Genomic DNA, 13,910 nt, shown 5'->3' with positions numbered 1-13,910 from the left:
AGGTGGGCCAAATTTAGAAGGCTACAGCTGTCACTGCAATTTGTCAAATACGTATGAAATTAACATTTAGGCAAATCCAGTACTGGGTCGTACTTGGTATTGGCAGAGACCCAATATCAAAGGATACAGATCAGGATCAGGGTGTATGCTAGCGTGCTTACATGGTCCTCTGTACATATGTCATTGGATCGTATGTCAGAAAAGGGAATCCCAGCTCCTTCAGACTATTAGCAGCAGAGCCCTGGTAGCCCCCAGTGGCCTGCGGCTCTCAGAAATAGCTTTTTTAAAAGGTACCAGTCTCCCCTGTTTCCTCAGGATCCAGGTGCTTTTAATTGGATTTCTTTGACAAGATTATTGCCTGCTCCCAGGCCAAACTTGGATTTTGTGTAGTTTTAACGAGTATGCCTATACAGTCACTTTAATAAGTAAACTTCACAAAGAACTTTGATTTGACTGGAAATTACAATGTGACCAAACGTTGCCTCACCCCCCCACCCTGACCAAGTGGTGCAATTCTTTGTAATCCTCCATAACGCCTTATGAGATTTTACCAGTTTATATGTTGTGAATCAAGTCTGACATACATGTTATATGTCTTCATGTAATAGCAAAGTTTTGGAGAAATTACAGATGCAGCACCAAATATTTCTAGAGCCATTTTGTACAAACACACTAGGGGATAAATTAAAATCCCCAATGTACAGACAGTATAAAGGCATTTATTCCCTTGGACTCAGCCCCTGTAAGGTATTTTGACCTTCTTAAATGAAACTGACTCAAGGAAGAGCGTGCACTGGAGGCTGCGAGTTATACCAACCAGCCCTATAATCCCTTAGAAAATGGCTCTTTCAAAATCCTATTACAACAGCATAGCAGGTCAAAGCAATTAGTCAGAGGAAATGGGCACTATTTCTCTCTCTAAATGGGCACATGAATTGATAAAGACAAAGAATAAGATCATATCTTACCAATTTGAATGTTTTATTGTTTAGTATAATGATGTTAGGCTACTTGGTGCCCATCAAAGACAAGAGGCATCCACAAGGACAATTAATATGTAGGTTTATTGTCTATACTTGCACTTACTGATCCAATGTCATTATGCAAATGTGTTCTCTAATTGTGCTTGTAAGAAAAATGTGCTCTAAAATGAATCCAGTGTAGTTAAAATTTATTGAAGTTGAATTGGCAGGCTAACAGGGTCTGAAGACAGGTGGTGTTCTAGTTTAAATTCTTTATAAAGTGCTCAATTAGAAAGATGCCACTTTTTAATTCAGAGTCAGTGAAGTCAAAGAGAGCTCTTATGTTCTGTTGTAGCTAGAATGAAATAGCCTATTTAGAAATAGCAGTAAGTTCACTCTGTCAAAGCAAGATTTAATTATATCTTTATTAAATACATACAGTCTGTTCATACAATAGTTCATATAACTCCATTACGAAATGTTAACGCTGAGGGATGTGAATTCAGAATATGAGGGCCTGTTTCAAGTGCTTGGTTCTAGGTGATCAGTCACAGAACAGCAGAGAATCTCTGCAATTATTGAGGTATTATAAAGTATGAAGTGAGACATAGGCTTCTTTTCTTGGGGCTCAGCTGAGAAATTTTAACAAGGTACAGGATTTTTAGGTGGGGCACCAGGTGGGAGTTTATGAAGGCACTTCTTCTGGCTCCGCTGTGTCATGCCCCTCATGCTGTGTCTCATCTGTTCTCGTCTCTCCACTTGTTAAAGCCAGCTAAAACGGGCTCTGGTGTTGCTTGCACTAATCTAACACCATACAGTTTTGAGATGTTACATCATGTGAGGTCTTAACTCTGCTATACAAAATCAAGGGTGAAAAAGTTCTAAATTGAGACAAAGTTTCACTCAAGTCAGAGTATGAGTGGTCATTAATCAGGTTCTCAAACACTGCTCCATCTGGAGGGTTTGTAAAACTAAAGGATAGGTAATACACCCAACTAACTGTAGCCAAGTAAAAACAATGTCCTACATTAAACATGATGATCCAAATATAGTCTGTTTAAACAGGTTTGACTGGAGTTCCTGAAAGAAGACAGGAATGCTTGAGAGCCCCAACTGTAAACCACTGGTGAGATTTAGTAGCACTCATTTTGTGAAGGGCTACTGTGCCACAGAGGCAGGGCAAAATATTACAGAAAGTTTACTTGCAAAGGCTTCACTCCCTGCGGCAGTACTGCACATGATTCTGACATCGATGTGTTCGGTCAGTGCTCCTCTCAGTGTGTTTACTTCTTTTATCTAAACTAAGTACATGGAAAAGTCTGATAACACCAAAGGCAAACACCTCCAACAAAGGTAAAGACTTTTCAAGCCACCAAAGCCAGTGTTACTTCTACAGCTCAGGTTTTAGCTCTCTCTCCGTGTTGGAAAAACCACTACACAAAACTTGGTATGTGAAAAGAATTATGCGAGAGGATGTTTGAGTTAGTTCAGCACGGCGTTACTGAACGCTTTGACAACTTCTGAAACTAACTTTCAGTCACTTATGACCTCATAACCTGACTTATAAGCCTGCATGGTTAACCACAGCAAACTGCTAGTGATCTTAAAGCTAAGCACTTAGAGCTGATAAAGCATAGACTACAGAGAATGTTTCACATGTATTTGTTTCTACAATTATCATTAGCTATCACCAATCAGCACATTAATTATTGTCAGTTAACCTTCCTCAGTATTTGCAGTTGAAATATGGATGAAATGTTTTGACTTCCTTCCAGGTGCTTGTAACTCAAACAAAAAAAAATGGCAATGACTTTTGCTATTTAGATCCCTATTTAGACAGACTGTCCTCAGGCCTGTCCCCAAATGTCATGCGAGTGCAGGGTCTAAACAACCTGAAATCCAGGAATTTAGTAGACATATGGAGGGTTCAGTTTATTCTCATATTCAAAAACTACAGCAGTGGGTAATTCTCATTTAATTAGCCATTATAACAGACTATAATAAGACAATGAAGCTTAAATATGGACACAACTGTATTCTGGGTGATCAAATAAACAACTTCCTCTTAAAATTAAGACAAAAGCAATTTGAAGTTGAGGATAAGTCTGGGAGTGTTCTGGTGTGGCAGCTCAAGGTTGCCCAAGTCTCAAAGTCGATCCATTGCATCAAGTCGAGGCCAGGCATCCTGTTAACTAACACCAAGGAAATAAATAGCCATTTACAAGGCACTCTGTACAGGTCAAGTAAGCACTCAAAAAATAGTTGATCACCTTACCTGTCTTGGCTTGAAAATCCTCAAAGATCCCAAAACTAACATTCATCCATTGTCTATACCGCTTATCTTTAAAGGTCGCAGGGGGGCTGGAGCCAATCCCAGCTGACATTGAGCGAGAGGCGGGGTTCACCCTGGACTGGTCGTCAGCCAATCACAGGACCGATACATTGAGACAGACAACCATTCGCACCCACATTCACACCGACGGGCAATTTAGAGTCTCCAATTAACCTGGATGTTTTGGAACTCCGGAGTATTAAGCACAGGGAGAACATGCAAACTCCGCACAGAAAGGCCTCAGGTTCAAAGTGCAAACTGCCTCTCTGCCAGCCACAACCTGGATCCATCTGGCTGTGAGGCAGCAGTGCAAACCACCACCACACTGCCCTTGTTAACAACCAACTCAATTAAGTAATCTCTGCTATCTGGGACCCATTTCTTGCTCCCCTAGATGAGACTCAACTCAACCAGCTAATTTCTCACAGCCTTTGCTTGAGTTCTGATACTTTGCCCTCATAAGCACTCAGTACAAAGCGAACTGGTAGCCTCTTATTATAATTCTATGTTCTTATTATTTTCATTTATTCTTTCTTTTTCTTCATTCCTCTGCACGTTTGACTTTACCTTTTTCTTGACTCGATTTTGCTATTGATTCATCTCATTGTTTCAAGAGAATCCTCAAAAGTAAAACCAAAATGAACTTAATTCATGGCAAAGGAAGGAAAGCTGTTTCAAGAGACTTTATGTCCTTGCCAAACAGTACGTTGCTATTCCTGCCACCGCCGTGTCTGCAGAGACTGTTTTACACTGCGGGGTAAGTGGTTAACAGACTGTTGATGCCTTGGCCAAGGATGTGCTTGTTTTCTTTCACAAGAAATAGAATTGGACATAGCAAGCAAGGGCTCTTCAGTAGACCTACATGTTGTAAATTTTGTAATTCTGTGACGTACTTCAGAGACCCAACAAAACATTTTGACCAAGAAATGTGCACTATGTATTTAAGTGCGAGGAAATTGAGTATTTAGTTATGAAAGTAAAACGTTTAAATTATTGTAATTTTCTGTTGAGGTTTTGAGCTATTTTATGTTAAGGTCATATGTAGATTTTAGTTGCCTCTTTATTCAAATGGGACAGTTATTAAAGGACTGTGCATGATTGTTGTTGAGCGCTACTTTCTTTTTATGGAAAGGATTTTATTCATAATCTGAACTGCCCATATAAGCTGTAGTGGGTGATAGCAGTCACCTTTTTTTTTTACCTTTTATTATTGTCAAATAAAACAAAATGTATATCTCCAGATTTGTCAAAGAATCTTTGGCTTCACAAGTTCATCATATCGGTAAAACTAGTAAGCAGACAAAGCAGTGAATAATTGTCCCTGCAAATGTTAGATGTTTGTGTAATTACTACCCTCTTTAAATAAAAAAGTACTGCTCAAGTACTACTTTGCATTCATAATACTTTAAGTATCATCAGGGAGGACAATCTAGCAGGAGTTAATAATGATACAGGCAGTAGTTGGCTGTTGGCTTGTAAATCTAGATTAGGATGACAAGTGTTCCACCATCCACAGCATTTGTTTCGCTTAATTTAATTTGTGTATATCTTGGCACTTAATCCATTTTAACATTTATATGGTATGCATAATTCATATTGAAGCAGAATGTTTAATATTGCAAGGCAAGTGTATTCCCACTGTTGTTGTGGTGGCGACCCCCATGAAACATAACTGGAGTCATCTGAAGTGTAAGTTATTGCTCCTTCCGTACAAATCATATTTAGATTACATGATCATATATGCTAAATGGGTCTCCTCAGGGTTCAGCCGGTCCTCAGGGTGCCTTAGTATTTATTCTAAGATCACATGGTCTCATGGTCCACAGACAAAAACAGGAATGAGGCCTTTTACTGAGTGGTTTAGTCAGTTTTGTAGGCCTGCATCATCTTGGTCACTTCATGTTGAACTTGTATTAGAAACTTTTGTCCCTTTTTTCCTCCTTGCTGTCTCTCATATGCCATGTCTTTTATTCATTTTTAATTAATTTTATTAAATGTGTTATAAGGTAAATGCATTTTTTGCCACAGCAGACTTCTGTATCCACACTAGGAGTCCTGCAAGCCACCTAGGCTGGAGTTATATTTGACTCAAGGGGTTAACCGCTGTGTTGACATTGGTTAAGTTGCACATAGGTGTACATAAGTTTTGATTTAACACATAGCTATACATACATACATACATACATGCGTAGGCTCCGAAACTATGCTGTAATCCCTTAGCACACAACTATAAATCCTCATTTAGGCTTCCATCCTGTAAGGTGTTTCATCGGACAGAGCTTGATTTACACCTTGCTGCTTTTACAGTCTGCGTACTGGAAGAGGAGCTAACGTCACATGCTAGCACTTTACACAGAGCAGCTTGATTGTGGATATGTTTTAATTTTTCAGTTGTGATATCTCCAAAAGAGACAGATACAGAGTGCAGGCTAAAGAAAAAGCAAAACAGAAACTGAATCTGAATTTGATTCTTTGATCCAGTCACTTAATTAAAATAGTAGCCGATTAAGTGGGCGGTAATGGACGGGCTTAAAGTACACACAGTGGTGTCACACCCTGCACACATTTCACCGGTGTGACACAATCTGCGAGACATCCCACGGCAAATCAAGCTTGTTTCACTGACAGAACCCAGTCGTGTCTGTTAATGGGAGCTCGCTATTACTTGCATAAAAGTAGTCGAAAATAATTCTGTATAGAAATTTGAAAGTCTCCAAAGGTTTGCCATTTAACTCTGCTGACTGACTCAGCGTGTCATCATCTTTTGTTAAAGAAAGAGTCATTGTTGTTGGTGTCAACTTGAACTGTGGGGGCTGAAGGTCAGTCAATGAAGCCAGCTGGTTTTGACATTTGCTGTACAAAGCTCTTTAGCGTCTACAGCACTAAGTCAGCTCTATCAGAAAGTGGATCTATTGACATATGGGGAATGTCAATGCAGGATCCAGTACGCAGGAACAAGGACTTAGAGCACGGTTTATTATTGGATTTCTGTCCTAACCTTCAACCTGTTCCTGCGAAAGTAGTTATTATTTCCCAAAGAGCAGGCTGATCTGGGTCTGTGTCCAGGCCTGGTAGGTCACAAACACCCACACAGAGGCCTGGAAGTGATGAAGCAGCAGTACATGGTCAACATCCATGACAAATCTGCTGTCAGACAGGTTCTCATTCCACCTGCTAAACACAGAGGGGAAAGCATTATCTTGGAGGCAAGACTCCAGTATTTTAAAGCAGCTGCACATGAACCAAAGCCAGAGAAAATTACCAAAATTCTGGGCAGTCTTTTGACAAATACAAATATGATTCAGAACTGAAATGTGCACCATAAATGAAAAATGCCTTTGTAAAATAGCTCCAATCTTGTAAAACACTTAAGTCAGTCTTGATAAGATGTCTACCTTGTACAAACACAGGCTTTATAAACCCATTTGAAGGCTTATGTACCAAATGCTACTGACGAGTAAAGCCTACGGATCAAATGAAACTTGTGCAGTTGGTTATAGTATGAACAGTAAGAGATGCAAAGTGTGAAGCAACAACACCATCTGGCCATATATCTGTTTACACTGTACATTACTGATGATGTAATTTCTGGGAATCTGCTCTAAAATTAGTCATATATATTAAAATACACTCCTACATTGAAACATGATCTAACAAACAGCAATAGCAAAATAACCTTAATTGTCTAATAATATGACTAACTTTTATAGAATCCATTCATTAGATGTTTTTTTTATTTGATCAGTTGAGGAAGTTTGGAAGCATTTAATCACATTGGAAACAAACTTAATGATTTTCCTATAATATACAAGTATTTCACATGGTTGGAATAAAGCAATTCTCATTGTTACTCGTGTATGGTCCATTAGCTTATTCGTTACTGTGTTTGAGAAGTAATTGCATGTTAATTGCTCAGCTTTCAATTAAACACTGAAAAAGCTGCTCAGGAGAATCCCTGCTACTAAGAGAGACAGCCATAGTTACGCTAAATCATCTAGCTCAGTTACAAATTAGCATCCTAAAATGTGGCCACTTTGAAGTCAATACATTGAACAGACAAGACGGCGCCAGAGACAAACTCAATTCCCATTTTCTAATGGAACACTTTGTTCTGTCTTTTGGACTCTGAGCAAATAAGGATTCAGGTTTATTTATAGCGTGCTCTTCAACAAACAAACGTGTCATTGTGTTGTGGTGACAAAGTTGGCGAAGGTGCAACCCGTACAACTGTGTCCTTGGTTTTGATCTGGCCTGGAGCTTTTGTCATCTGTCACTTTACCCTCTCTGCTTTGAAGAACTGAATGAAAAGAAAGCACTCAAAAAAACAGCAGCAACCTAAATGTCGAAGACGTGTGGTTGGGCCTCAGAAATTTTTTTTTTCTTTTGTTAAGAATACTATAATATGTATGTCATCAACTACCGCCTGTGTGGAAGCTTTTATGAAATACTGCTTAAAATTACTTAGATCATGCTGTCCTAGAAACGAAACTGCACTATCAATGCAGCAGGCTGGTTATTGGACGACTGGGAATGACTTTGAATGCAACATGGAGTCAGTGTTGCTGAGATATCCAGTCATGCATTCATACCTGTCTTTTCTTTTGGCTATTATTGAATAAAATCATTTTTGAAGACAGAAGATTTGAAAATGCGTACAGTAGTGGACTGTGGAGCAGTTTCACATGGCTCCTAAGTACAAGCTACCAGCACCACTCGTCTACCTGCACTCTGCCAATGGAAAACCCCTTGATGGATGCAACAAATAATCTGTTCTCCTCCACTGGGTATATGCATTATGTCACCTCAAAGCTCAGATGAAACCTTCGCCACTTCACCATGGGCAGAGCTGATGGTGACCTGTGGGGAGGAACGTATTTTATGTCGTCATGAGGTTGCGAGTTTCTTCTGCCGGTTGTGTAAAGGATGGTTAAATAGCCGTGTTAGCATAGCAAGCTATGACCACAGTAGCTAGAGGTAAACTGACAAGGAGCCTACTTTGCTGGACCTCCTTTACTTTCACCTACTGTACTCTTACACAATCTAAATGTAGAGTTAATATATGATGCCATTTATTGGGAGGACTTTCAGTGCTTTTTGAAGACATAGAGCAAACTGAAATTACCTTTAAATGTCAATTTAAGAAACATATACGCAGGTGACATAGTTAGGTGATTTCAGTTTGACAGCATTTGTAATAGCCTGCTGTGTCATTCCTTTGTGTGAACAGGCCTGGCAGTGAGGAGCTAAACAGGAAATCAGTCAACATCTGATACAGCTTTGCACCAGATTATGAAAAAGCAGTTTAACCAAAAGGAGATTAATTGTATAGTATTACACTAATGTCTATCTGAGTTAGGGAATTCTTTAAACATCAATGTAAGTCCGCATGGAGAGAAAGCCAAGTTCCCATGGTGTTCAGATAAGAAGACTGCGCAGACCTTCGGCTTCAGCTTTAATATCCTATTTGTGAAAGAGAGGCAGAAACAGGAGATTGGCTGTTGTGCCAGTTGAGTCGTCAGCTTCTATTCGAACACTTCCTCTAAATAGACACTTGATTATAGATAGACTGCGAGGAAGTGAAGAAAGTTGCTTCCACACAATCTGGATTTCAGTCAAACACAGGTCCATGCTGCGACAGCCGTGTTAAAGTCATTGGGTGCGATAAATGGCCTCCTCCAGAGACAGATTACTAGCTGTTAAATTTAGAACACATCACCGCCCATTTACCGCCTCCCTGTAGGGCAGCCAGAATGATCACCCAAGTATATTGTAATGTGTGATCACCTTAACTCTCTTGGAAACATGGGAACAAGTTTCCTTTTTGACTAGATGAAACCTTAATTGGAAACTTTATGTATTTTTACCTGTGTCTCTTCCTGCATTTTGACCACAGGACCCATGTTGCAGTTTTGGTTTCTGGACAGCTTCTTGCTCACAGATGTGATGTAGAACTTTCTGATGGACCGGGGACTCTTCCCTGGGTGAAGGTTGCAGAACAGAGCTGAACATCATTGAAAACATAAATCTCAAGACTGCTAAAACATTTTATGACACGGCTTTGCTGAATACTCAATTCTGATCAATTACGTAATTCTGCGGTCTATTATCTTTGCGTAGCCGGCTGCTGCTTTGGACACAGTTCTGATAGCCGAAACATTTTTAAATCAATAAAATCACTTGCAAGTCAGTCTTCAAGTCTTTAGTATGTAGCTGTGTAACAAGTATACAGCAAGTGGCGGCCATTATTGCAAAACAGGATGATTCAAACAACATCCTTGAAGTTACAAGTTAGTGTTTTTACCTATTGTTGCACATTTATTCTTCTCTCTTTAAGAACGTTAAATATCATTTTCACTCAGCACTGGTAATATAGTTTGTATTAGTTTGGTAATATTATATATATTACAGCGTATGAGTGAAAGCAGTGTTTACAAATGCTGTATTTGTTATTCTCTTATAAAACCACAACCAGACACACACCCAGCTGTTGAAGGAACCCTCTCTCAGCTCTTTATTTCATACTGTGGAGTATTTGGCCCTAAGTGGCTGACAAACACAGATCTTGCCTAGACTGAGCGTATTCCTATTAGCTGCACCACAGAGACTGTCTCTAAATGACCTCAGCTATATTTTTGGCATTTCTATCCTGCAGTTTCTTCTTCTTATAGTTAGTTGTATATAAATATAAATAAACACAAACAACACCTAGCGGGTGAAGGTTTTGCCTTTCAGATATTTTCAATCTCACTTTCCACTTTTCCACAGCTCTCCAACATCGAATCAGCGTCACATTCGTACAACAGGTTGTTGGCAGATTGCTTGACCATGACCATTCTAACAAAGTTGCTGTTTTTAGTCGATTACTGGTCCAACTTACGAACATTTCTTGAGGTGTGGTGTAAATCTGAAGATAAAAAAGTGTGTTCTAGCTCCTGTTTTGTGTCCTGAATTGAATTCCTAGGACTATATGGTCAAAAAAAGTACACAAGCTAACCCCTCCAAGTGGCAATTCAATGATCTGAAACCATCCAAAACAAAACCGCAACAATTTCCCTGCTCTGTTCTCTGAACCTCCCTTGTGTTTGTTTTGGCTGCCATCCACTTAGCCATCTGAGCCACCAGCTCTCTGACTAAGACCAAGGCTGCCTCCCTCAGCCTGTGGCCTGGGGTGGTTGTCTGCCATCCATGCTGACATACACAGCTCAGGCCAACTCTAAAGGGTGGATGAATAATGGACGAGCGCAGTCCAGAGGTTTTTCATCTCCCCAACCAGTGTGCATGGAGCTGTTGTCTCTCTTTTATTCATGTCTTAAACTCCCAAATCAAGAGCCAATGTTTCCAAGAATTTGTTCTCTTCGGCTCAACAGAGAGAGCAGAAATGTTTGTTATGACATTAGATTAGGAGTTACTGTTAAAACAATAAAATAGCTTTCATTACGAGGTTCAGTGTGTGCATTTGTATTTTGGACAATCCCTATGGCAATTCCAACAGCAATGAGTCTGGTTTCAGCTAGATGGAAAATACTGCTGTTGTGGAAGCAGAGAATGTGCCGATATCAGTTGCTAAGAAACTGCTGAGGTGTTGGTGTCGGACAGTGATAATTATACTACTGGAATGTGATCAGTTGTGAATAATTTATCCAGCATGAGATGGAGATACAAGAGCGAGGGGAACATTGCATCCCCCATATGTGTCAGAACCAAAGTAAACACAGTGATGAGGAGTCTGCTAATGGAGCCACTTGGAAGACCTCCGGCATAGCCAAATGCAAGATAGCCATGCCAGCGAGTGCGATATAAATATGTGTTGTAACGATTTTGGCTGGAGGAATCCTCGGATAGAGAAAATGACAGAGTCTACATCAGGATTCAGTGGGAAAAGCAGCAGACATTGTAACAGCTTGTTACCACAATGAATATAACAGCTGTCACAACTTGCCAAGTGAAAACTGAATGACTGCTCCACTCTGTTGAGCAAAATTTGAATTGCCTGTCTTCTTAGATATACACATTTTTATATTCACCCTCCTTTGTTTGGCAGTTCATGGACATTTACATTACTTGGCATGGGTCCTAGAGAAGGAAATGAATTATTGCATCAATGCTCTGAAAGCCCCAGGTTCACTGTGTGTTAATTGGTTTTCGGTAACTTAAAACCACAGGGAGAATAAGAAATACAGATATAACTAATGAGAATGATCCAAAACGGTTCTAACTTTGTTAGAAAATATTGTGTTCATCACTCAAAGTAAGTAGCTAATAGAGAAAGTGTGTTTTCAGGGCCTTTCTTATTTTAGTGGACATTGCACTTACTTAGTTTGTGTTGTTAAATAAATTTTGTGTTCAAATTACTATAAAACAGACCTGGGGCCAGTTACTGTTCCAGTACAGGATACTATACACAGGGAGTGGGAGTAACAGAAGGGTTAATAGGGGCCCAGCAATTGATTTAGCCTTGTGGACAGGTTAATGTGGCCATGCACGCAGTCACTACATTTGCCGCTTATTAATGCAACATCACTGGTAGCACAGCTGGCAGCGCCTCAAAGTTTCACATTGTTGTTGCTGGCAGTGTAAACGTGTTAAAGCTGCATATATCATCTGCTAACTACCGTCCTGGGCGGAAAGTTAGCACATTTGATTTTCTAGACTAGAGGGTGTTCTTGAGAAAGATGATATGAGAGGGAATATCCATTCAGACCGTTTTATATGCTGACTGCTACTCCAGGCGCTAAAATGTCAGGATGACAATCACGGCAATTATTAGTCACTGTTAATGCGCGTAGCACTTAAATAACTGAATGGTGTGTACTCAGGCTCAGCTTGGTGTAACAGTATGTTACTCAGTAGCTGGAAGTCTTACACTTTATGAGACCTGTGCACTATCCTGCGTATGTCTTCATCCTCTAGTTCACTGTGAATAAATCTGGCAAAATGTTTAACACAAATGATCTCTTTATGTTTGAAGAGACAGAATCCGCACAGAAACACCTGGACAGTAGCTGTTTGAAGTAATACTAAACTACAGCCAATGATAGAACTCCTGTGCAAAGCTGATGGATTGTGGGTAACCCTGTCGAGTGTTTCAGCTCCGAACACACTGCTCTCAGTCAGAGCAGGTTGACCTCACAGGTTGCAGCATCTTAACTAATGTGGCACAGCGTCCACTTCCTTACTGTCCTCCCTCCTCAATCAATCATTTCATTTTTACTCTTTGTCTCCTCGGGACCTCAAGCCAATCAAAGTTGGGAAAATAGGATTTACTTGCAAAGTCATTACCTCAAAGGACAGTCCGTGCACGTAAAGCAAACCCAATGATTTTATGCGACGAAAAAGGGAGGCGCACAGTCTTCCGCATCAACTCATCGGTGCTTTGTTTTTCCTGCTTGGGTATTGATTTTAAAAAATAAACACCTGTGGCTGCTTCTTTTTGTTAACCCACAAAAGTCCCATTGGGTTTCATTTTGCACTTATCTTATGATTAGATTGAGATTCTTAGAGACCCTGCTGATTTCACCTCGTGGAAGATGGTGGAATAACAGCATCTGACATTCCGATGTACGTTTTAAATGGCGCAAACCTTTCACTGTTTGTAAATGTCATGGTTAACACATTGGGAGGATGTCAGTGAATGGTGCTGCAAGAAAAAAAGGTTTTAAAAATATGCCTTGATTTACTCCATTGAGACTTCTTCAGGGATGGATTTGATATCTGATTCAAATTGTTTTCAATGTTATTTTTATTGGCAACCAAGGAATTTACATAACAAATAGCAAATATTATATTTATTCATATTCCCTGTTTATCTTTTACGTAACTAAATATATGGATAAACAAACTGCAAAGAGAGGTTATAGCTACATGCTTTATCTACTAACTACCATCCTCTGTGGCAAGTTGGCACATTTGCTTTTCTAGAGGGTGTATATGAGAAAGATATGGTATGGCAGGGAATATCGTTCCAGGCTGTTCCAGGCAGTGAGTGGGCTCTTATTCTTTCTCAAAGAAAAACCAAGAAGAGTCAGCAAGTTTAGTCATTCCAGCTCAGTAAAAGTCATAAATATTCCAACCCCTCAATTACAGGCTTTACCTGATAAAAAAAAAAAAAAAACCTCTTCATTAACTGAGCTACACTTTATGACCTGCTTCTGATAATGAGTTCTGGTTGCTCAGATGTTTTGTGGGGGCAGTATTTGTTGTAGCTGGTCTCTAAGCAGTCATCGAGTCAAAACAAGACAGAGGCGTTGCTCCGGAACACGTACGTTTCACTGTTTCCTCTGTGAGTGATGCTTTCATCTGTGGTAGATGGTGATGATGATGAAAACAATGTGTCCTCTCTTGGACAGGGATCCTACAAATGTACGCACACACACACACAACACACACGAGCACTCAGGCGTCCATGTCCACGCCTGTGGGCTGGACTCTTCTGTCTGTAGTAATGATGTCGTGTGTGCAGAGGTTAAAGGTCAGCCTCTGTCCTTTTGTCTCACAGATGGAGGAGCTGGAGGATATGTCCATGGTTACCACTGCACATTAAGCAGACAGTCGCTAGCTCAGCACAGCTTTTCTCAGCTAGGTTTAGCCTCACTTCACTTTAGACCCAGATACATCGT

Source organism: Pempheris klunzingeri, chromosome 5 (assembly GCF_042242105.1).
Source record: "Pempheris klunzingeri isolate RE-2024b chromosome 5, fPemKlu1.hap1, whole genome shotgun sequence".
NCBI classification, from domain to species: Eukaryota; Metazoa; Chordata; class Actinopteri; order Acropomatiformes; family Pempheridae; genus Pempheris; species Pempheris klunzingeri.
This window is presented reverse-complemented; position numbering follows the sequence as displayed.